Source organism: Mesoplodon mirus (genome assembly GCF_964341445.2).
Source record: "Mesoplodon mirus genome assembly, chromosome: 16".
NCBI classification, from domain to species: Eukaryota; Metazoa; Chordata; class Mammalia; order Artiodactyla; family Ziphiidae; genus Mesoplodon; species Mesoplodon mirus.
The window spans coordinates 11,177,516-11,202,746 of record NC_138992.1 but is presented as its reverse complement, the minus strand read 5'-3'; positions in this window follow the sequence as shown (position 1 = coordinate 11,202,746).

The window sequence follows — 25,231 nt, the reverse complement described above, 5'->3', positions numbered from 1 at the left end:
ATAAAAATTAATAATAAAAAAACAAAAAAATTAAAACTTGCCCTTGAAACTCAAGGGTAGTACAGGTAAAAGGGTATTTACAATGGGTGGAGAGGCCTGGATGCCAGTGCCATGCTCACCCCTACTCCTGGAAATAATCTTTAAAGGTGAAATTTAGTGCCCCCAGGTTCTAATCATTACAGACTTCAAAGCTCTAGAATGACTTGTAAGGCTGTCTCAAAGCTGGGAGTGCAAGGATTGGGAGGTTATTCTTCACCAGCATCTACATACTGCTCTTTCTTGTATATCCATGATTATTCATTGTTCTCTCATCTCAATTTCTTTTCTGTTCCTTTTTCATTGTTTTCTTTCTTTATTTTGTTTTTTTTCTTGAAAGGGCTTAATTCGTTGTGCGTATCACGCAATAATATTTTTCAATTATTTAAAATCAAGCTATAATTTACATGCAAAAACTTTACCTTTTGTTTATGAGTCTGTGAGTTTTAACAAATTTATACATACTACCACCATCAAGATATAGAAGAGTCTCATCACCCCCCAAATTTTCCCATGCCTGCTTGTCATCAATTCCCAGTCCCTGGCAATCACCAATCTGTTTTCCATCCCTACAGTTTTGCCTGTGCAAAAATGTTATATAAACAGAATCATGCAGTATGTAGCCTTTTGAATATAGCTTATTTCATTTAGAATAATGCCTTTTGAGATTTATCTATGTTGTCATGAGTGTCAGCCGATCTTTATTTTTTACTGTTGAGTAGTATTCCATTATATTGTTATAACACAATTTTTGCATCCGTTCATCAACTGATGGCCTTTTGGGTTGTTTCTAATTTCTGGCAAAGAGGAATAATGCCATGACAAGTATCTGCATACAGGTTTTTGTGCAAACAGCAGTTTTTATTTCACTTGGGTGTTTACCTAGGAGTAGGATTGCCAAGTCATGTATAGTATACATTTAACTTTATAAAAATCTGTTAAATTGGTTTCAAAAGTTGATGTACATTTTTGCTTACATATCAACAATCTATGAGAGTTTCATTGCTCCACATCCTCATGTCCTTGGAATTCTCAGGTTGTGGAGTTTTTTGTTCATTGGCTTGTCATTTCAGTAGGCGTGTAATAGTATCTCATTGTGATTTTAATGTGCATTTCCCTAATGACTAATAATTTTAAAAACTTTTATGTAATTATTTGCATACATATCATTTGAGCTGAAGTGTCTGTTCAAATTTTTTGCTGATATTTTGTTGGGTTGTTTGTTTTCTTACTATGGTTTTAAAGAGTTCTTTATATTTTCAGGTCCTTTATTTGATATGGGATTGACAAAAACTGTCTCCCAGTCTATGGCTTCCCTTTTCATCTTCTTACAGTATCTTTAGAGGAGCATACGTTTTTAATGTTGCTGAAGTCCAATTTAACATTATTTTTCTTTTATAGATTTTGCTTTTGGTGTCATATTGAAGAAATATTTGCCTTATCTTAGTTTACAAAGATTTTCTTCTAAGTTTTTTTCTGAAAATGTTACATTTAGGTATATGATTCGTTGCAAACTAATTTTTGTATGGTGTGTGAGTAATGGATAGAGGTTTCTTTTTGCACATGGATATATAAATGTTCTAGTTCAAAACACCATTCTTTTTTCAACGAATTTCCTTTGCACCTTTGTAAAAAGTAATTTGACCGTATATGTGTGAGTCTATTCCTGGACTCAATAATATTTTGAAATGAAGTATCTCCTACTTAAACATAGACATCATATAAATATATAGACCAGATTTCACTATGTGGCAGAGAGAATAAATAAAAAAAGAGGGGGAATATAAAACCTTCCATGGTCTCTATGAATAATGAAGAACCTGTAGATTATATAAGCAAAATTAGAGACATCCTTACCTAGGCATGAGAAGATCTGGATTAGAGTACCAGTTCTGCTACTAACTAACTTCAAGAACTTTTGCAAGTGACTTATAATGGTTATATGCCACAGTATTGAGTAAGGTCATGTACACAGTTTAGTCTAGTATGAGAGACACAGTATACAAAAAAAATAATAAACAGTGCAATGATTATTAAAATATGATCTCTAGGATCCATTCTAACTCTAAATTAGGAATCCAACAAGGTCCAGTAGAATCAAGAGACCTAATTCTACTCCAGTGATGCCCCCTAGCTGTGTGGTTAAGCAGTAACATACAACTTTTTTCTTAAATTAATTAATTAATTTATTTATTTATGGCTGTGTTGGGTCTTAGTTTCTGTGCCTTCTCACTATCGCAGCCTTTCTTGTTGCGGAGCATAGGCTCCAGACGTGCAGGCTCAGTAGTAGTGGCTCACGGGCCCAGCCTCTCCGCAGCATGTGGGATCTTCCCAGACCAGGGCTCGAACCCGTGTCCCCTGCATTGGCAGGCAGATTCTCAACCACTGCGCCACCAGGGAAGCCCCACATACAACTTTTTGAACCTCAGTCTCTTTATGTGTAAAATGGGGTAATTATGCCCCATCTGCCAACCACTAAAAGTACTCATGAAGAGTAAATAAAATTTCTTTGTGAATGTATTTTAAAAATGCATGTTGTACTGAAGGAATATGAAAGGTCTTTATAATTATCTGGCTGCATGAAAAACAGAATGATGAAAGGGTGTTTAAAATAACATCTGGGTAACAATTTGTCTTACACTTCGAAAAGTTTTAACTAAGTTATTTCTAACCAATTTAACAAAGCAAGGTCCTGAATAGCAAATAGACTGTTCAGTTTGGAAAAGGGTAGACTGTAAATATCTGTGCCAGAATGACAGACTGAAATCGTGGTCTGCAGAGAGCAGCAAGGACCGAAACACAGTGGTGGGAAAACAGGTATTGTTCAAAGATAAACTGAGGCATGTTCAAAAATTTTAAGAGCTTATTGGCACAAACGTGGATTCAGATTGGACAGCACCAAACTGGAAGTGGTTAGGAGTGCTCTGCTGATAGGAGGTGGGGGAAAGACTCTGACAGAGAAGAGAAAGAAGTAAAGAAAAGAGAGTATTTGATTGGCTATAGCATAAGCTGTTGCCTTACATGGGAAAGTCCAGTTGGCTTTTTGTGATTGGTTGCCTTTAGATTTCAACTTCTTATCCTTGAAGTATTTACAGTCTTAAGTTTTGGTTTGTTCACTAAACTACTAAGGCATTAGGACCTCAGTCTAATGGCCTCTTTATTTAATTAATTCAACAGCATGAAGACATTATCCATAAGTCGAAGGTCAAGATGAACTCATTAAAAAAAAAAGTTTAAGGCAAACAATATGTTGAGAACAGGTGTCAGAACACAGGTAACATACATCATGGTGAGCAGAGGAAAAGCAATGTTAATATTTAATGTTTTGAGTGTTTGCTATGTTTCAGGTACTGTTCAAAGCACTTGACATGTGTTAACTATTTCCATGTTCAAAACAATTCTATGCCAAAAGGTACTATTATTGCTCAATCCACTTCCATTGTAGATGAGCAACCAGAGCAACAGGAGGTGAGGTGATGCACTGGACTTCCTCTGTTTGACTCTCCAGTGGTACACGCTCTCTCTCCTGCTCTGTGCACCATCTCCTCCACCTGTGGAGCAATATGCTTCCACATGCTTCCTTGCCCTTTGACATCCAGTTGGGTTCAAAGCCACAGAAAGCCTCAGCTGGAGACCTGAGGGAGGAAGACATTGTCATGCATCCCTCCCTGTAGAGTCATGTAACTGACTACATCCCTCAACCTTTGATGCTGAAAGCTCAGCCTCTGCACTGGTGCCAAATCAAATCTCAGAGACAGAGTTTTGAGTGAAATAGAAAAGAAGAGCTTTATTGCTTTGCCAGGCAAAGGGGGACACAGCAGGCTCCTGCCCCAAAAAACTATGTGTCCCAACCCAGGAAGCTTTGATGAGGAGTTTTATAGCAATCGGTTCAAGGGCAGGGTTGCTGATAAGATTAGAGTGTGCACAGGGCCTGCACTCTTTTAATCTGGCTTCAGGTGTTCTCCTGATAAGCTTCTCTGGTTCTCAAGGCTATCAAATCATGACCTTCTCTCTGGAATGGGGAATTGCTTCATCTTCCATTTGTTGGAGATTTTAGTTCTATAAGGAGCTCAAAGATATTGTTATGTGTATCCCTTGAGGCGGGAACCAGGACCCTGCCCCAAGGCTGCACTATTGTTTCTTGGCAGCTCCTCCCTTGTCTCTGCATCCCCTCCCTTCCCTAATTAGCAACTGTTTGAATCAGCCCTTTGGAACTCAGGGAAGGTCAGGGAGGCTGGAATCTGTTCCCTACAAACAAGAAATGGGGGACACAGAAAGGCTTACGTGCCCAGGAGCCCCCCAGGGCCCTGCTTGGTTTCACCGAGGGACGCAGGGTCCCTTCTCTTTGGACAGTTCTCTTTGCCTCTTCTCCTTGTCCCTTCAGGTTTTAGGGTGGTAAAGAAAACCACCTAGTAGTAACCCTGGGGTTCTGCACAATCCTTTGTGACTTTCTTACTCTCAACCCATACTTTGTAAATAGCTTTTACATTAAATTCCTCTCTAGTTATCCAATTTGAGTCTGTCCTCTCTTCTCTCACCAGACCCCATAGATAAAAGTAACTTGTTAGAGCCAATCCTGCTAGTAGAGCAGGGATTTAAACCTAGGAATCTGACACCAGAGGCTGTACGCCTCTAAGAGAGAAAGTCAGCAATCAAACAGGCGCTCACTTGGTGTCTGAGGGCAAGAAGAAACATTTTTCATACTTTAAACAGGCAAGAATTAATTCCACCTCTGATGAAGGCACTGCTTAAGTGCTGAGTAGAGAAAAATCAGTAAAATTCTGTTCTCAAAGGGCTCGTGGACTAGCTGTGTAGATAGACAGTTTTAATACAAGATCACAGAAGAGAAATGTAGAATCTCTGGAAGAAAGCAAAAGAATGTAGTGGCTGGAGCAAGCTTAGAGGGCATGTGACATCGTGTAAACTGATTTAGTGATCCTCTAAGCTTTTTGGATGAGGGCTTCCAAATGCAAAGCATTGCTTAGAGAAAGGTGATTATTTTCGTTTAATGTAATAAGATTTTACTTAGGTCATGACAGATATATGTTCTCTTTTAAAGTTATGAAATAATAGAAGCAAAAATAATATAATCAAAATCTACCCCAGTCGTACAAAACAATATAACTATATATATGAATATCTTTCCTATATAACTGATTATACAGGACATAATGTACCCTGCCTTTTTCATTTTAGAATATATGATGATTCCTTTCACACTGAGTTATTTTTATATTTTTGCAGAAGCGACCATAGTTTGCCTGCAAATTTGCGTTTTTTTCTAGTTCAGTATTTAACCTATGATTTAATTTGACAGGCGCCCAACTTTTCTGGAACATATCCTCTGCATTAGAGGAGTTTTGCCAGTATTTCAGGAAAATTTCCACGAAGCTGTGTCTGCTTAAGACAAATGTTTCCAGCCACAATAAATTATAGGGCCACAAAAATATCAAGCATCTTCCAAAGACTGCCTTTTGGCCTAATAAGGCAGATTCAAGTCCTTTATCTCTACACTATTAGTTCGTGGATAACCCATTCTTGGGAGGCCCAGTCATGGGCTTAATAATAAAGAAGATAATAATACATATAGGAAACCGGGAATGTTCATTGATTCAAGCATCAGCTTTTCATCTATTCATTCCTTCACTTACTTCTTCATTTATTCAACAAATATTGAAGAAGTGTTTCTACAATTCAGGTCCTGGAATGGCTTTTGGTTTGGGCTGTGCTGAGCCCAAGCTTGAGATTGTATGTGATGTGCTTTCCAATGCTTGGTCTGTAGACTTGTTTCTGGAAACATCTGTGTCATCTGGCATTGAACACTTGAAGCATTTCAGACTAAATACTTTTTCCCCAAGGCTACACCTCCCTGTCTCCATTTTCTTTATTTCTCCTAATGCTAATCTGTCACAACTTGTCAAGCCAATAAGCAACAACGGTAAAAAGTTATAATTCCTTATATCTTTCTTTGGTAGAAAGGCTAATTGTTAAATAACTTTTGGATTAAAGAATTTTTAAATTTCTGCTTAAAATAAGAATAAAGTTACAGTGTTTCATAGGCTAGAATTAACTCCAATGTTAAGAAATACATAATACCTTAAAATAGTTCCCTTATTTCTAGCTGTGTTAAGAATAATGACACCCCTCCCCCCACAAAGATGTCCATGTCCTAATCCCCAGGACCTGCGAATATGTTATGTTACATGGCAAGGGTAGGAATTAAGGTTGCTAATCCTCTACTGTGAGTTGGGGAGATTACTCTGGTTCATTTGCATGCTCCCAGTGTAATCACAGGAGTCTTTATAAGTGAAGGAGGGAGTCAGGAGTCAGAGTGATGCAATGTGAGAAAGACTTGGCTAATTTTGGCTTTGAAGGTGGAAGGGAGCCACAAGCCAAGGAATGTGGGTAGAATCTAGAAGCAAGACAATGGACTCTTCCCGAAAGCTTCCTGAAAGAAAGCAGCCCTACATCTTTATTTTAGCACAATGACACCATTTTGGACTTGTGACCTCTAGAAGCATAAGATTAAAAACTGTATGTTGTTTTAAACCACAAAGCTGTGGTAATATTTTACAGTAGCAATAGGAAACTAATATAGTAGTTTACTGAGAATTTGTTGTTTTTTTAAACCATGAATTGTTTATGAATTTTACAACATTTTGTATCAAGATGTTCATTTATTTTTACTCCTTGACTCTGGTCATGTAATGGATTACTTTGATTGTGAGATGTTAATCTAACCTTGTATTATTTGAATTTTAATTATTGTAATCAGCCTTTTTATAGAAGATTGGATTCATCTTGATAATATTCTGTTTGAGAATTTTGCATCTATGTCCATGATCTTTGCCTCCTTTTGCACACTAACTTAAACTTCCTTGTACGTAATGCATTATTTGCAGATGTTGTGAGTGTCAATATAGTATAAAAGTGAGGATTTGGGGTCTTGCTTATGTCTGAATCCTATCGTTGCTATATATCTGTTGTATGATTTGGGTTAGGTCTCTAGCCGAGCTTTATACCACAATATCCCCAACCTAAATAAGGGTAATAAAAAGACCTAACTCTTATGATTAAGTGGATTAAATAAGATAGTCCAAGCATTGTTTCTGGAATGTATAAAAGTCCAATATCTATTATTTTGAATATTAATATTATCAGTACGAGGAAAAATTCAAGGTGATTTTCAACTATTACACAAAATTAGTCCCAGCAATTTATCACTCACACTCTGCTTACCTAATCTCTATTTGAAACCTCCTCTTCGAATCTAGTATAGAAGCCTGGCAGTTGGTGCTTTATATGTACCAGATTCAGTCAGATACCTGATGTGAAAAGGCAACTGTGAGGAAACATAGTCTTTCTTTAAAAACATGTAGAAATGCTTTTCTCAGTGAAATCCTCTATTTTGGGGGGAGGTAGCGGTTTCTTTCAGGTTTTCTGAATTCTGTATCACCAGCCACATGATGAGTGACCCTTGTGGAATATACTTTCACTATTTGGTAAAATACAAATGAAGTTACAAAATTGACTCCTAGGTTATTTCTTTACATTCTCTCCAGACCTAGTCTTACTTTCATGCTTTGATTTTCATTTTGAAATCTGGATTGGAGAAAAAAAACATACATAGCTATATGAACTTTGATTTAGCATGAAAACCTCATTGGTGATACAGGAGGAGAATAGATTCTCTATAAAGCAAAAAAAAAAAAAAAAATCATATGACTTTTTTCTCCTCTATAGAACAATCCAAAATTGTGCATTCCAGGTTTCATAAATTAACTTTATGATATCAGTGCCAGGCTTCTTCTATCTCCCATCCTTAGGATGTGGTTTAACCACATGATTCAAGATGGCCATGTGACGTTCTGCAAACAATATCCACCTTTCAAGCAGCAAAATGGAGAACAAGGAAGAAGAAAACTTGTCTCGCCTTTTAACAAGAGTCCTCCAAAGTGGCACAAAACATGTAACTTGATTTTTTTTTTTTCTTTTTTTTTTTTCTTTTTGCGGTATGCGGGCCTCTCACTGTTGTGGCCTCTCCCGTTGCGGAGCACAGGCTCCGGATGCGCAGGCCCAGCGGCCATGGCTCACGGGCCCAGCCGCTCCGCGGCATATGGGATCCTCCCAGACCGGGGCACAAACCCGTATCCCCTGCATCGGCAGGCGGACTCTCAACCACTGCGCCACCAGGGAGGCCCCTGTAACTTGATTTTAATGGAAATATCTTAGATACATGGCCATAATTTACATAAAGGGAAGCAGTAAAGTGTAGTCTTTTATCTAGGTGGCACTATGACCAGCTGTAAATGAAGGTTATGTAACTAAAGAAGAATATACAATGGTTATTAGAAGGGAACTAATAGTCACCTTCCACACATATTAATATCTAGGTCTTCCAGACTCACTCACTTACTCCAGCACATGGCCCTGGGCTTAAAATTAGGAAGGATGGAATTGCCTGTTCACATTATCTTCTTTTTTTAATTAAAAATATTACATGTAAATTTCCAAACTAGAGGAAAAAAATAATCTCAAAAGTCTAAGGTGGTACACAATGCAATTATTTTTCCCTTTCCCTATTCAGATTCACAGACCTCCAATTCTATAAACATCTTTTTCAAATATTTTTTGTATTCATCCAGAAAACTTTTTAACCCATGGAAATGTACCCCACAAATTTTCCTGACCTTTGTATTTTTGTTTAAGTAACATTGTATTTTGTTTAAGCGTGTGTTCTTTAGAGGTCAGATAGAACTCAACTATGAAACTACCTTGCTCTGGTTCATCTTTATTCCTGAGTATACCTTTAATCATCTTTCTAATTTCATTATCATTGATCTGTTCAAATTTTCTGTTTCTTATTGAAGACATTTTGGTAATTTCCCCTAGATTTATAAATGTTATGGAGTCTCATGGAACATATGCTTAAAATTACTTTAATCTCTTTGTTCTTAATATTACATAACTTCAATCTCTGTCATTCATCAGGTTAGCAAGTTAAATAGAACAATTTATCTATTTTTGTAATTATCTTTAATGAACTTTTTTAAAATCCTACTCATAATTTTTTACTTTGTTTTTGTTAAAACATATCTTGGAGATTATTCTATATTGGTATATGTAAATCTAGCTCATTTTTTTCGTACAGATATATGTTATTTCATTTTAAAGCTGTGATATAACCTTTTTAAATAGTTTCTTATTAGTAACTGTGGATCAAGTGGGAGAGTTGTTTACCAAATCTGTTTATTTTGCCTCTGAGTGAACAAGGAGGCTACATTTTCTAGATTCCCTTGTGAATGGGTGTGGCATTGCAACTGATGTCTGGCCAATGGAATGTAGGCAAAATTTACATAAACCTTAGCCTCACTTGATGAATAACATATGTAACTACATTTCCCCCCTCTCTTTTGGAGACCTTAGAAGTCCAGTATTAAAGACGGTTGGAGCCACACAATGGAATCAAGCCACATCCCTGAATTACTATTTGGAAGAGTGTCCCCTACCAATTAAGAATACCCTATATTGACTACATGAGTGAGAAATGAACTTCTGTTGCAATAAGTTCTTGTGATCTATGGGTTAATTTAGTGTATCTAATTAAGACAGCATCCCTATAACTACACACAAACAGAACAACAAAGTACATTCTTTTATCCAAGACTTTGGATAAAATCAATTTCTGGAGAACATTGTTGATCAAAATGTATTCAGTTTCAAAGATATGTCTAAAGAGCCCAAAGCAATTTATGCCTTTACAACAATTCTAACAGTATTCTGCACTATCAAATTATTTGATCTTTGCCAGTCTGATTGTGAAAAGTAGTAGCTAATAGTTGTGAGCTAATAGCTGAGGCTGAGCATCTTTCCATGCTTGTGACTTTCACGAATTGCTTACAATTCTTTGGATACATGGACTGCCCACTTACATCATTCTTCTGTTTGCTCCTGAGTTTTGAGTCATTTTCTTGGTGATTTGTAAGTGATTTCATACATCAAGATTTTAAAACATCCTAATGTTCATACATCATAAAAATTAACTCCTTTCTCTTCATGTGCTGCAAATAATTGTCTCTAATTTTCTGTTCATCTTTTGACTTGGATTATAGCTTTACCATAAAGAAATCCTTTCAAATTATTAATTAGTCAAATTTATATTGTTTCTTTGGGTCACATTTTCTTATAAAGGCCTTGCCTTATTTTCTAATGATACTCTCGTGGTGGTCATATTTAACTTCAAATGCTTAGTTTAAGGTAAATGGAAGCTAGAAGGTATAGCTTAGTCTTTTTTTTAACCAAATGACTCATCATTTGTCTAAACACCCCTTATTATTCTTTGCTCCATTGACTTCAAATGCTCTCTTTATCATATCATATATCATATTTCTTTATCTTTATCATATATCATATAGACTACATATGTCTCCACACATATGTAGTCTATTGATAGAATCCCTATTCCCTGTGATTGAACAGCTGTCTATTCACAGACCAGAGCAAAACATTTACATTTGTTATAGCATTAAAGCACACTTAAATATTTAGGTTAGGCTTAGATTCTCTCCATTCCCATTGTGCTGCCTTTGGTACCCATTCTTATTTTTCTACTTACTTCTAAAAACCTCAATTGGTATTTTTATTGGACTCACATTAAACACATAGATTATTAAATGTATATATTAATAGAGAAGTAAAAGCTTTATATCGCTGTCCATTTTTAAGAAAAACTTTTGTGTAAATTACTCTTAATATATCAGTCTCCTTAAAATTCTGTTCTAATTTTTGAAAATAGATTTTCATTTTTCTTTTCTAAGTGTAAGGTCATTTCACATACCAATAATGACAATTTTATCTTCTTTCCAATATTTAAAATTATTTAGCCTTCTTGACAAGAGTCATTGACTACTACTTTCTAGAACAAAGTTAAATAATGGTGAGCTAGAAGTCAACTTTGCCTTTTAGCAAAGGCAAATTTTCCTTTTGCCTAATTTTAGCAGGTGATGTTCTTTTTCTGTTTGATTCAAGTGGAAGTGTGTCTGGAAAATATTCTTCAGAGTTACTGATTGGGAGGTACCCATTCCTTAGACTCAGGGTAAACAGTGTTTTCTTTTTATTTCTTTTTAATCCTTTTGTCACTTTTGGTTCCTTTTGATAAGTTTTGGAGAGAGAAAATATGTAAACATGCATCTACTCTTCATATTTCCTGAAGTCCAAGTCTTTTCATAAATCTTTTTGAAGCATTTTATTATTCCTGACATCTTTTACAAGAAATAATTAGATGGATAGCTCACAGATTGTTTTGGGATCCCCAACAGGAAGCCCATTTGTGTTTAAAGCTGAAATCACCCATGTAATTATATTTATGTCAGCCTGCAAGCAGAGAGTTTCTTTATTATTATTATTGATGACTTCTACAGAGGCTTTCCTGAGAAGCCCACATATGTTCTGAATCAATTGCATTGTCTCTAGTTAGTCCCCAAAATACCGTGACTGAACCCAAATCAGGGCGCCTAGGTAGAGGCTGGCTTCACGGCTAATGAATCTCCTTCAGGGGAAGCCAACAGACTACCAAGAATCAGAAGTGGTGCTTTGAGCAGCCGGAGCCTCGGGCATGTGCTTTCTGCTTGTGAAAGAAGCAAAGAGAGGATGTAGACCCTGTGAACTTTCTGTCTCTCAGTGGGAAGGAAACTGGAGGCACTTGGTTCCTCTTACTAGAAGATGCCAAGGTATCTGGCCATGACCTCTGCACCTGAGAAGAGCAACACAGAAGTCTGGGTGGAACATGGGGCTGTCTGACTCTTGAGGTTTCCTGTGATAGAAAGTTAATTTAGGGCCTGAAATCCAAGGAAGATCAAGTGCCCAATAAGTCAAGGCCTTGTGCTAGGTGCAGTTAAAGGGATTGAGATGCAGTCTCTTTTCTCATTGACTTTCTAGTTTAGTTGGTGATAAAAAGATAGTTTGAGTCAAGCCAAAGAGTTTCTGTTCAGCATTGCCTAAGAGGCACTAGACTGGTCACAAGTGTATGGATGCTAAAAAGCCACAAGTATTTGAGTGTGAACAAGACACAGAATAAAACAGGTCTGTGTTAGAATCCAGAAAGGAAGCTGGAAATGAAAATAGAAACAGTGTAACAAGTACTAGGATTGCAATAATGAAGAAGTATGAAAACATTCAGGGCTAGTAACTCAGTTTGTATGGAGTAATTGAATGTTTCACCAAAAAAAAAGGTGGTCCATGGGATGTCTTGAAGGGTGTGTAAGAGATATGCAAAGAAGGCTCAAATGGATTTTCTAGATAAAGGGAATATGAACAAAGTAATAAAAGGTAATGCCTCTTATGATCCGATTGCAAGCTGGTCACTATCTTAGGCATTTTAACGTGTATTAATTCATTTTATCCATACAACAACCAGCTGCAGAGCGATTTGAGGTCAACTGTGAGGACCACATCGTGGTTACTGTGTGAGATGTGAGGTGGAGGGATGGACGCAGGAGCTGAGGCAAAGAGGCAGGTGGGATTCAGGTCATGGAAGCTTAAGCAAATATTTGGGTTCACGTGCATGATGGTATAACAAACCATAATGAAGAACATGCATTGAGGGTCAATGAAGTACTCTAATGATGCAGATACTTGCTGAGGAATGTTCTTATTAGTAAAATGGGAAGGATTTTTCCCTGTCTACTTAACGTGATCATTTTGAGAACCAAAAATGAGCCTATAAACACGAAAGTGCTCCATGAAATATCAGGTCCTATGCAAAGGTGGAATCTTACGATTTGTAGAGGAGGATAAAGGGCAAGAGGAGTTCATTTTCCGAGGGATACAACAGCGAGTTACTTGTAGGGAGAACTACATGGTGTCCAGATACCCTGAGAAGTTTCTCTTATCCCAAAAATGTTGGCTGTAGTCTGGACTCCCTGTGAAAGGAAAGAAAAGTGTTGGCCCTATTCAGGTTCCAAGATCTTTCTCTCTGAAGATAGTGCAAAGAACTTACATAGTTCAATCTGATTATTTTCTGTTAAATATAAATGCAGGGTAGGCAAGCCACCAATCCATTTCAGCTTGGAGAGTGAAATCAGCACTCACAGAAACGGTTGCCAGCAAGCATTTACAAGGTTTGCAGACATAACTTTGTTAATCAATTAGCAAAATGGATTGTCATGTCTCATACTGGTTTGGCAGGGTGCAGCTCACAGAGTTCTTCAAGCATTCTCCTCCTGGTCAATGGTCAAACTAACTTTCATTGAGGGTCTATAATGTATAAAGTGCTGTACATAAATTATCTACAATCCCTGCAACAGCCCTGTCCACAAGGTCACCTCCCCAGAAGGAAGCAGATTTGGAATTCAAAGCCCATGTCTGTCTAACTGCAAAATCTATTTTCTTTCTGTCAAACCACATTGATTTTCACACCTACAAAGACTGTGGTTCCAAACTGGAGTCAAAATATCCAAGAATTTTATTCCCTCTCTGCTTCTTTCTAAGTAAGATTTTGGATAAGGCTATCCAATGTCCTAGGTGTCCATTTTTTTTTTTACATCTGCAGTGAAGGGATTGGACATAATTATCTTTAGTATTGCCTTTCCCTCCAACAATCTATGAGTCCTTGGTTCATAGTATGTACATCAGTGCAAAAGGGATACAGCTCTGCTCTCCCCCACCCATGCCTCTCCACCAGCCAGCCAATCAGCTGAATCAAGCCTGGCAACCAGTGAGGTGACAGATGTCACAGCCAGGTCTCCCCAAAACCCAGTATGTGAACCGCAGCTAAGATTTTCCATGTGTCCTTACCCACAAGGGATAAGAGAACAAACACAATCTAAGGAAACCTTCAGCACATTAAACTCTGCACCTGATTGGGAAATGTACAGAGTTTTAAGATTCCTTTCAAATGAGACTTGAAAGGCTGACAGCCAGAAAACTAAAATCTTAAGCAGACATACGATGGAGAAGACAGGTCTGAAAAAAAACTGGAGTAAAAATATTTGAAACTAAGAATTGGGAACAGCATCTGAGGAAAAGATGAGGCACACATATAAACTCTTTTGCACAGTAGGTATCTCATATAGAAAACCTAAGAATTTCTGGTATTCATGCAACACCTCCTCTTCCAAAAAGTTCAAAAGGCTAGGCAGTCACACCGGACTTCAAATGCAAGTGCAGTGAATTCTAATAAAGAAGGGATGTACTGACCTGGAATTCACTCCTCTCAGGGGCATCACTATCCAAAGGAAATGCTTTCAGCATGAACATTCTGGATACACTAAACTGTAGTAAGATCCAGGATCACTGTGCTCAGGAAGGGAAGCTCTTAACAGCAAAAACTTCTCAAAAAGGTTGTTTCTTTCCCTCCCATCCTCCAGCCATTTTCTCCCCAGAGTTAAATGATACAAAGTCAAATGATACCTATTAATTACCCAAGTGGTGACCACTAAAAGCAGGGAAACACGTGTTTCAATATATTTTGATGGAGAAACGTCTTGATGCTTTATTATTATGCCTCTCATAGTGTTATTCTTTCAACATCCTATAATGGAGGGTAGACATTAGAGGACAATTTGAGAACTAAAGTTTTAAAGGTATGATGGTGGAGGAAGGGAAACATGAACGAAACACCTACTATATATTTCAGGAATCCTATAAGGTGTATTCTGAAATCATCACACAACTTTATGAGGGGGTTACTATGCTCATGCGGTACAGGTGAGCAAAGCAAGGCTCAGAGAACTTGATGTGAGTAGTTCAAGTCTAAACTTTTTATGGTATCACTGTCCTCACTATTTAGTCCTGGGTGAAATAATAATTTAATCTCTCACTCTATCCTCAATAACTTGTGCTTTGGCAAAAGTGGAATTACTAGCAATTCCCCGAATTGGTCCTTGTCTCTCATGCCTTCATGATCTTTGCAAATGTTTTTGCCTTTGGTCAGATGAGTTCTTCCTGGATACCTCCATTGCCTGTCACCAGCCCTCTGGTGAACCTTTGCGAACTCCCTTAGAGGGAGTTCCCTATGCTCCACTTCATGAAGTTATTATACAAGGTACAAAATGGTGTTGAAATTATCTGTTTTGTGTCCATAACCCGATGAGAATTAAACTCTCCTTTGAGGGCAGGACTGTGTTTTGGGTTTTTTTTAATTTACATAGCTCTGTGGCACCCAGCATAAAGTAAGCACTCATTAGAACTTTGTGATAGGAAGGAAGGGACATTGGGAGGAGAAAATAGGAAAGGGAGGAAGGTTGGGAGGACCAAAAAAGAGGTGATGATGGAAAGTTGGGAGGATAGAAAAAGGGGAACAAGGAAAAAGGAAGAGCAGAGGAGGAGAAGAGAGGAGAATGAATGGAGAGAAGGAGAAAAGGAAGAAAAGAGGAGAACAGAAGGAGAGAGGTGACGAAAAGAGAGATGCAGACATAGAGAATGGACATGTGGACACAGGGTGGGGGGAAGGGGAGGGTGGGACAAATTGGGAGGTTAGGATTGACATAAATACACTACCATGTGTAAAACAGATAGCTAGTGGGAAGCTGCTGTATAGCACAGGGAGCTTAGCCCGGTGCTCTGTGATGACCTAGGTGGGTGGGATGGGGGTGGGATGGGGGTGGGGGTGGGGGGGTGGGGGGGAGGTTCAAGAGGGAGAGGATATATGTATACATAGAGCTGATTCACTTAGTTTTACAACAGAAACTAACACAACATTGTAAAGCAACTATACTCCAATAAAAAATTATCTGTTAAAGCATAAATTATCCCAATATTTAGTAGCTAAAACAGTAAGTATTTCCTCACAGTAAGTATTTCCTCACAGTAAGTATTTCCTCACAGTCTTTTTCCTCACAGGAATTCAGTCACAGTCTTTTTCCTCACAGGAATTCAGAAGTGGCTTAGCCTAGTAGTCCTGGCTCAGTCTCTCAAGAGGTTTGAAAGTGACCACTGGAGGTGGATCATTTGGAGGCTCAGCTGTGGCTGGAGGATCCATTTCCAGGATGACTCACTCACATGGCTAGAGAGTAGGGGCTCATTGCTAGCAGGAGACCTCAGCTCTTCACCATATAGACCTCCAAAGGGATGCATCAGAATCCTCAGTATATAGCTGGTGACTTCTCCACAAAGCAAGCGATCCAAGGAAAAGAGGAGGAAGCCACAAAGCCTTTTATGCCCTAGTATTGGATGTCAAACTGTCATTTCTGTAATGTCCTGCTCCTTATACAGATCAGCGCTATTGATTGTGGGAAAACATTACACAGGGCAGGAGGCAGAGAACATTGGGGGCCATCTTGGAGAGATGGTTAATTTAAACATAGATTTTTATGACAGAACCTGTGATCATCCGAAAACACTCCAATACCAATACAATTATATGCTTATAGTTCTTTTAAAAATATTAGGAAGTATAGAAGGAGATCATGGTTTTTGGAGGTAAATATAACAGAAATTATAAAGAAATGGATAAATGTTCTGTAACCCAGAGCATCATGTTTTCAGCAGATAAATAAAGGCTAATCCTGTGTAATATTCCAAATAAGCTGGGTTTGTTCACTTGATCAATTTCCCTGTCTCCCAGAAAAACTTCTAGACTCTCTTTATGGATGAAAAATCTTGCAGTATCACTACAAAAAGCTAGTATGGTGGAAAATAAATATGCAGGTTCTTTGGAGCAGGCAATAGTCAACTTGACTTTTGATTTAATGACCTATTGACTGAGTTATCTGGGTAAATTTCCTGAGTTTCCTTCAGCCTCAGGCCTCTGTAAATTATCTATAGGGCCCTATAGGGTAGTTTTGAGATTGTGCATCATAGTAACTGTTAAATGTCTTGAGCAATTCCTGAAGCATAATAGGTGCTATGTGTTTCATTCTTTCCCTTATTTCAGATGAAAAACGAAAACAGAAACTATATGGACAATTAGAGGTCTTGTCAACCACAGTGACAAATATCCAGATATTTGAGAATATTTGGGTGCTTATGATCACATAAGATAGAGCATCAGAATAGTCATATTTTTACTCTTTGTTTTAGGTGATTGTGGAATTTTGCCAAGAGAGCTACATTTTCACAATACAAAATCAGAAAGGACAGGAATAATGTTAATAGTGAAAAAGCCAAAGCAACCTTGAACTTGAGAGTTTCCAGAGGCCTTAGTGATTTTAGAATAATGCTTTCAATGCTGGCCTGCTCACACTAGTGCCACCTGGGGAGCTATTAAAGATAGTATGTGTAAACCCCTTTCCAAGAAATTATCATTGGATTTTTCTTGGGTGGTTTTTCGAAGCTCCCCAGATGATTTTAATGGTCAGCCAGCTGGAGAAGCACTGATCTAGCACAACTCTCTCATAGAACACATGAGAACACTGAGGTCCATGATTCCAAACTCTTACCAAAGCCACACTCATGTTTATTTATTTTTTTAAGTTATACGTATTTGGCAAACAGTTATTGAAGTTATACTAGAAACTAAATGGAGGATAATTTTTTTAACATTTTTATTGGAGTATAACTGCTTTACAATGGTGTGTTAGTTTCTGCTGTATAACAAAGTGAATCAGCTGTACATATACATATATCCCCATATCTCCTCCCTGTTGCGTCTCCTTCCCACCCTCCCTCTCCCACCCCTCTAGGTGGTCACAAAGCACCGAACTGATCTCCCTGTGCTATGTGGTTGCTTCCCACTAGCTAGCTATTTTACATTTGGTAGTGTATATATGTCCATGCCACTCTCTCACTTCGTCCCAGCTTACCCTTCCCCCTCCCCGTGTCCTCAAGTCCATTCTCTCCATCTGCATCTTTATTCCTGTCCTGCCCCTAGGTTCTTCAGAACCTTTTTATTTTTTTTTAGATTCCATATATATGTGTTAGCATACGGTATTTGTTTTTCTCTTTCTGACTTACTTCACTCTGTATGACAGACTCTGGGTCCATCCACCTCACTACAAATAACTCAATTTCGTTTCCTTTTATGGCTGAGTAATATTCCATTGAATATATGTGCCACATCTTCTTTATCCATTCATCTGTCAATGGACACTTAGGTTGCTTCCATGTCCTGGCTATTTTATTTGTTTGTTTGTTTGTTTAACATTTCATAGTTTACTAAAGAATCTTCGGTATCATTCATTCTCTTGATTTTCAAAGCTAACTTTAAGTTAAGTTAAATTGGAGAGAACATTAACTCCATCTCATAATAAGCAACCTGAGGCTTAAGGAAACAAGGCAGATGTTGCCAGGAATGAATCAAAAAAGCAGCAGTGGCAGAGAGCCAAAGCAAGTCTTCTAACTCCAAATTCTTTATTTCTTTGCATGCACACACACAAGTGTTGCTCAGCTTCAGTAATGTATAGTCTCTCCCCTCTCACAAGTCCTGATACAAAATGAAATGGTGTGAACTGCAGCAAAGAGAAACCAAAAGCTCCAAATGCAAGGGCTGTACAATCCTACTAAAGAAGGCCTCATATCTGGAAAGTGATTTTCTCTGTTTGAGCTTCCTCTCCTGTTAACTGTCTTGTAAACCAGAACCCTTTGCATCAGGCTTTGAGTGGAGAATAATTTTAGCTGCACATTGGTTCATTTAGTCCCTGTAGCAAAGAGAGAGCAAGCAGATAATCCATGTTCAAAAAAAAAAACAAGAGGAAAGTTTTTCTCTTTACCAGGATTAGGAGCACAGGAGGAGAGAAGTGAGGGGCCCTGGGTGCTGTATTAGTTCCCTGTGGATGAAGCAACAAATTATGACCATCATGTTAGCTTGAAACAATAGAAATTTATTCTGGAAGCCAGAAGTCCAAAACTGAGGTGTCAGAAGGAATGCACTCCCTCCACAATCTCTAGAGGAAGAAGACTTCCTGCCTCTTCCAGCTTCTGGTGGCTCCAGGAATTCCTTGGTCTATGGCTGCATCACTCCAATCTCTGTCTCTGTCTTCACATGGCTTCACTCTCTTTTCTCTTTGTATTTTCTTCTGTCACTTATAAGGACACCTGTCATTGGATTTAGGGCCTACGCAAGTAATACAGGTAAACTCATCCCAAGATCTATCTGCAAAGGCACTTCTAAATAAGGTTCTGGTTGGACATATCTTTTGAGGGGCCACCATTAACCCACCACAGGTGTATTTAATTATAAACGGATTTTATCTTTTTTCTGCTTGCTTATTGCCGGTACATAGAACATTTCTTGATTATTTGAAGATTTATTTGTACCTCACCTTCTTTCTGAGCTCTCTTTTTAGTTCTTATTGTTTTTTAAGTGATGCTTAGAATTTCTAGGGAGACAATCACATCATCTGCATAAATGATAATTTTCTTCCCTCTTTTCCAATTCATAACTGCATTTGACAATCGTACTTTTGAGACGAGGTTCTTAAAAAGCAAATTATCTTAAGAGCTGGCGTAGGAGTTATTGCTAACAGTTAAAGGAAATCAGATTTGCCGAGGCATAGGAACAAAGTAAGAATGTCAGGGTGCTTCAGGTCACAGACTTAAAGAGCTGTTTTGTCTTCAAAATTACTTAATTTCTTCCCTTGATTCTGACAATGGATACATCAAGGCTCAAATTACCTGAAGCTATTTGCCCAAGGTCACTCAACAGAGAAAGAACTAACAGTACAAAAAAATAAATCTGTCCTTTCAATCTCCGATAGCCAAAATAACATTTTGAATTTGAAGGTGTAACCATGTTCCCCACTTTAAAATCATTGACTGCATTGTTTCAAAGGCAAAACTTTACATGGCCTGCAAAGCCCTGGGTGATCTAGCTCTCCTGTCCCTGCAGTCTCCTCACTTTATGTCTCTTTTACAATTTAAATTATAAAAGTTTTTCACTCTGGTCTGGACACATTTCCCTGAATCTGCCAAGCTGGTCTCAGGGCTTTCAGCTTCCTGGCTGAAGGAGAATTACATAAAATCATCCACATGTGTCCACTTTCCCCTTGCTAGCCCCTGTTCCCTGTTTAACTCTAGTTGCCCAAGAGAAGATAGGTGTCACCATCCTCCCTGGATCAGATTAATGCCCGGGCTTTTCCCTCTCATCACAGATCTAAAGTACATTCATATCATGTATAACAACCGCAATTAATTAATGTTTTATATAATGTATTTGTTCAGTCTCTGTCTTCCCCACTAGACTGTAAACTGCATGAAAACCAAAACCAAAATGTATTCATTATTATATACTGCACCTTGCACAGTAACTGGCTCGTAGTATTCATTTAATTTTAAAACAGTTCAATGAATGAAGCATTCATATTTATGCTTGTTTTGTGACACTATAGCCTTTCATTCTTCAGTCCTTCAAATATTCCATTGGCTTCTTTTCCTGCTATTGCTATGTATCTCCTACGACTATTCTTTCTCATTTTCTAACCACCTAAGGCAGAGTGGTTATTTTAGAAAGACACAATGCTTAAATAGCATCAAATAATAATTTTAAACACTTGAAAGCATCAGACAGATTGTATAAAAATTAGTGTGGGCACAATCTATTATGATTTAGAATATATCTTAAGTGGTCCTTTTCCGGTGACCTTTATTTATGCTATAATGAGAACAATACACTTAATAGCCAGCATGTATAAGACGTCTCCTTTATAGAGGCACTTATTCTCAATTCTCACTTCCTTCCCAGACCTAAAAGATCTCATCTTTCTAGAGTACACTGTAAATTGAGGCATCAAACAACATAATTCTTTCTGTTGTTTTGAAAAGATTTGCAGGTCATGAGCCATCTTCTAAAGAGCCATCTTCTAAAACTGACCTAAAGCTTAAAGTTTCCCCAAATGAGAATATCCAGCTACCCTACAATTATTGCAATTACATATTGTTCCTGTTTTCATTTATGCATATAAAAACTAATAATAAAACACAGCAAATCAATTTTTCATGAAGGCAGTAGCATACAGTCATCATTTCACTAAGAGCCTGCCAAATTATTTTCAGGAAGTACGTATAGAAAATGGTCGTGTTCTCAGCATCTCTCACATAGCCTTAAGTCTCAGGCACAAATTGCATGGCATGAAGGAAAACAAAATCCTATTCCAAACATCAGGTTTTTGTCCTCTTGCAGTGTGTGTAAAATGAACTCATGATGAGTTCCTGAGGGTGAAATCATTCTTCCTCCTTCTTGGTAACTTTCTTAAACTGTGCAGTGATTACTGAGTAGCACCAGATTTCCAAACCTAAAAAGTTATGCATGGTGCTTCTTTTTTGTGCCCTTATATCGCCAGATGACCATATGGGATATGTTAACAAGTATTAACAGTAATTCCTTATTATGCTGAATTGGTCATGTTCCACGTGGAGGGAGTTTTATCTTTAATTCTAAGTGCTTATGTAAATGAGGGAAAGATAAAATGAAATACAGTATATCCATACTATATATAAAATAGATAACTAATAAGGTCCTACTGTATAGCACAGAGAACTCTACTCAATACTCTGTAATGACCTATATGGGAAAAGAATCTAAATATGAGTGGATTGATGTATATGTATAACTCATTCACATTGTTGTACAGCAGAAACTAACACAACCTTTTTTTTTTTTTTTTTTTTTTTTGCTGTACGCTGGCCTCTCACTGTTGTGGCCTCTCCCGTTGCGGAGCACAGGCTCCGGATGCGCAGGCTCAGCGGCCATGGCTCACGGGCCCAGCCGCTCCGTGGCATGTGGGATCCTCCCGGACCGGGGCACAAACCCGTGTCCCCTGCATCGGCAGGCGGACTCTCAACCACTGCACCACCAGGGAAGCCCTAACACAATATTTTAAATCAACTATACTCCAATAAAAATTTTTTTTAAAGTACAGTATATCCAGTAGACCCAGATGGGATGGGAACAGAAATTATGTCATAGGGTTAAGAATTAAAAGAAGGACCTAGAGGTGAATAACCTGGATCTGACAGGTGGACACCTGAAAGACGCCTGCACACACCTAAAAGACGATCATGTTGAAGAGGGGTTAGGCCCTTTATTTTCAGTGTCTGATTGGAGAGAAGGACCCAATGGATAAAAGCTATAGAAACACAACCTTTACTTTTCTTTAAGGAAAACTTTTTTCTTGATTAATTTTTAAATTTATTGAAGTATAGTTGCCTTACAATATTATATTAGTTTCAAATGTACAACATGGTGATTCAATATTTTTATAGATTACATACCATACAAATTTATCATAAAATATTGTCTATATTTCCTAGGCTGCACATTACATCATTGTAATGTTTATTTTATAACTGGTAGTTTCTACGTCTTAATCCCCTTCAGGTATAGGGGGAGTCAAAGAAAAGTATTCTTAAAAGCATTGCTGTTAAGGATTTAATGGGTAGCTCAGGTGGGTGGGGATTGGACACCCCCTGCCCCCAGCTCTGGCAGAAGCTGACAGTGTGACCAGCCCTTGGCTGGGACATTCTTGGAGGAGATGTGTGTCCTACGGAAGGATGTCCTGTTTCAGTGATTTTCAAACCATAGCCTGGCGGGGCAAGAAAAACATGTGAAGAGGCAGACATCTAGGGCTCCAGTTTTTGTTTGTGTGTTTGTTTATTTGCATCTTTCCCATTACTTATGAATTTTCAGAGTAGTGTTTGTGCTCAGTCACATTCTCTGGTCATCACTGAGGATTGTTGATTTTGTTTTGGGTTCCTTTTGGCTTTTGGTATCATTAGCAAATTGTAGATTGTGATGTATTTGATGTATTTGATGCACTAAAGTCATTATTCTTTTTGATTCCCAAATATCCCATCCTAGGCCAGTGAGAGGTCCTTCAAATTGTCTCCTGTGTCCTTTAGATGTGATACCATTAGTCTCTGTGTGCCTCTTTACTCTGGCACGAGATATTCCAGGCTCATCAAATATGTTCCCTGACTCAGAAATGGAATCAGCCATTTCTCCAAGGAGCCCTGGTTTCTTTTATACAGGAAGGGGTTTAGTAGGGCAGAACAGATCCATTTATATATGCTTTATATATAGGAGTTTGGGTAAGAATTCATTTGAAAATAAAGCAAAATTTTTGCTATAAAATGGCTTACAAAATAGTCATCTAGATAATTTTTTAAATCCCCTCTTCTTTGAGAGCCTCCAGATACAACTAATTCCTAAAATAGGAATTCAGCATTTTGCTGGACACAGAATTCTTTGGACCTAGAAAGTTGTTTACAGGAGTTCCACCTAACAATAGTTTACTATATAATAGTTGGAAAAAACTCTCAGTTGCTAAACAGATTTTTTTTAAAACATTGAAAAATGTGTAGCTATGCGGCCAGATTGAAACAGCTAATTTAGTTCTTTTGGTGAACACAGTTCTAGTTGCTTTTTTTTTTTTTTTTTTTACTTTTCCCTTTCTTTTTTTTTTTTTTAATCTTTATTGGAGTATAATTGCTTTACAATGGTGTGTTAGTTTCTGCTTTATAACAAAGTAAATCAGTTATACATATACATATGTTCCCATATCTCTTCCCTCTTGCATCTCCCTCCCTCCCACCCTCCCTATCCCACCCCTCCAGGCGGTCATAGAGCACTGAGCTGATCTCCCTGTGCTATGCGGCTGCTTCCCACTAGCTATCTACCTTATGTTTGGTAGTGTATATATGTCCATGCCTCTCTCTCGCTTTGTCACAGCTTACCCTTCCCGCTCCCCATATCCTCAAGTCCATTCTCTAGTAGGTCACTTGTAACCCACCTAGTGTTCTCCTTTTGGGAATTTTTAAGCTAATCATTTGATTTCTTTAATGGTTAATAGGATTTTTATGTTTCCTTGTCTTCTTGAGTCAATTTTGATAATTTATATTTCTTGAAAATGGTCTTGCTTACTGTTCTCTGAGAATCTTGGGTATGTCACTTTGCTGTCTTCTATTATTTTGGACAATTCTTAGCCTTAAGTCTTCAAATTTTTTTCCTGCTCTCTCTTTTCTCCTGGGAATTACTCATGTTAGACCATTTTATATTGCCCCATAGTTTTTGGATTCTCTTTTCTATTTTTTTAAATGTACTATTCTTTTTCTCTTTGCATTTATGTTTTCATTGAACTATCTCCAAAATCTTCATGGAAGGAATATGCTTTGCAAGGATAAATTTCTTTGCTCACTTGATGTTAGGCTTGGACATACACCTTACCTTGGTGATTGATTGCGTGTTGAAGTGTTAGTTACCAGTTTTGAGCCTAGACATTAGAGGCATATACTGTTTCTGCTTGTCCACTTGAGGCTATGAAAAGAACATATCCTGGGAAGCCTGGTGTTGGACTTGACCCATGGTCTGGAGACAAGCCCATCTAAGCCCAACCTATATCAACTAAAACTCAACTGTCCTACATATGAGCTAGAAATGATGCTTGTTGCTGTATGGAACTAAAGTTTCTGGTGGTTTCCTAATAAGAATTATGTTAAAATTATGAAGTGGTACACTGGATCATAGGGTTTGCATTTGTTTAACTTTAGGAGTTACTGCTAAAAGATTTTCCAAAGTTCTTGTATAAATTTATACATCAACCAGCAGTGTAACTGCTTGACTTTTTTGCCAAAACTTGGAGTTGTTTAGTCTTTATGGTGACAAAAAAGACTACCTTTTTATTAAACACACAAAATACGAGAGTATTATGTAATTTTAAGTTAGTTTGTAAAATTTAATATGTTCTAATAAACTAACAGCAGTAAATAAGTATTTTGAAAATCAAGCTGGTATCACCCTATCTAGAAGAAAATTAAGTGAAAGTACTTTTCATTGTAGAAGGGAGACAACTGCTGATGTCCTAACTAATTCAAGAACAACTTATAAAATTTTCTAAATTTTCCAGAAAATCAGTGGCAATGGGTTGGGACACACCTACTTCAACAAGGTAGAGTCTATGTTATATGTTGGTTTTATTCATTGCAATTGAACTGCACCTGTACAGTGTGCCTTTCTTGTCTTTAGCCTTAAAGGTAAAGAGAAAGTCTTTTGTTGCACCAGTTTGAAGTAACTCTGAAACAAGGGTCCCTTTATTATAGTATCCATTCACATGAATATTCAGTCACATTATAATATTCATTCACATGAAAGAGTTCGTAACTGCAGTAAAAAGACCAAAAGAATATAGGATTACCTGGTCACCATTTTGGGTGGATTTGGTTAACTGTATAAAATGAGGGATAGGGACTTCCCTGGTGGTGCAGTGGTTAAGAATCCGCCTGCCAATGCAGGGGACATGGGTTCGAGCCCTGGTCTGGGAAGATC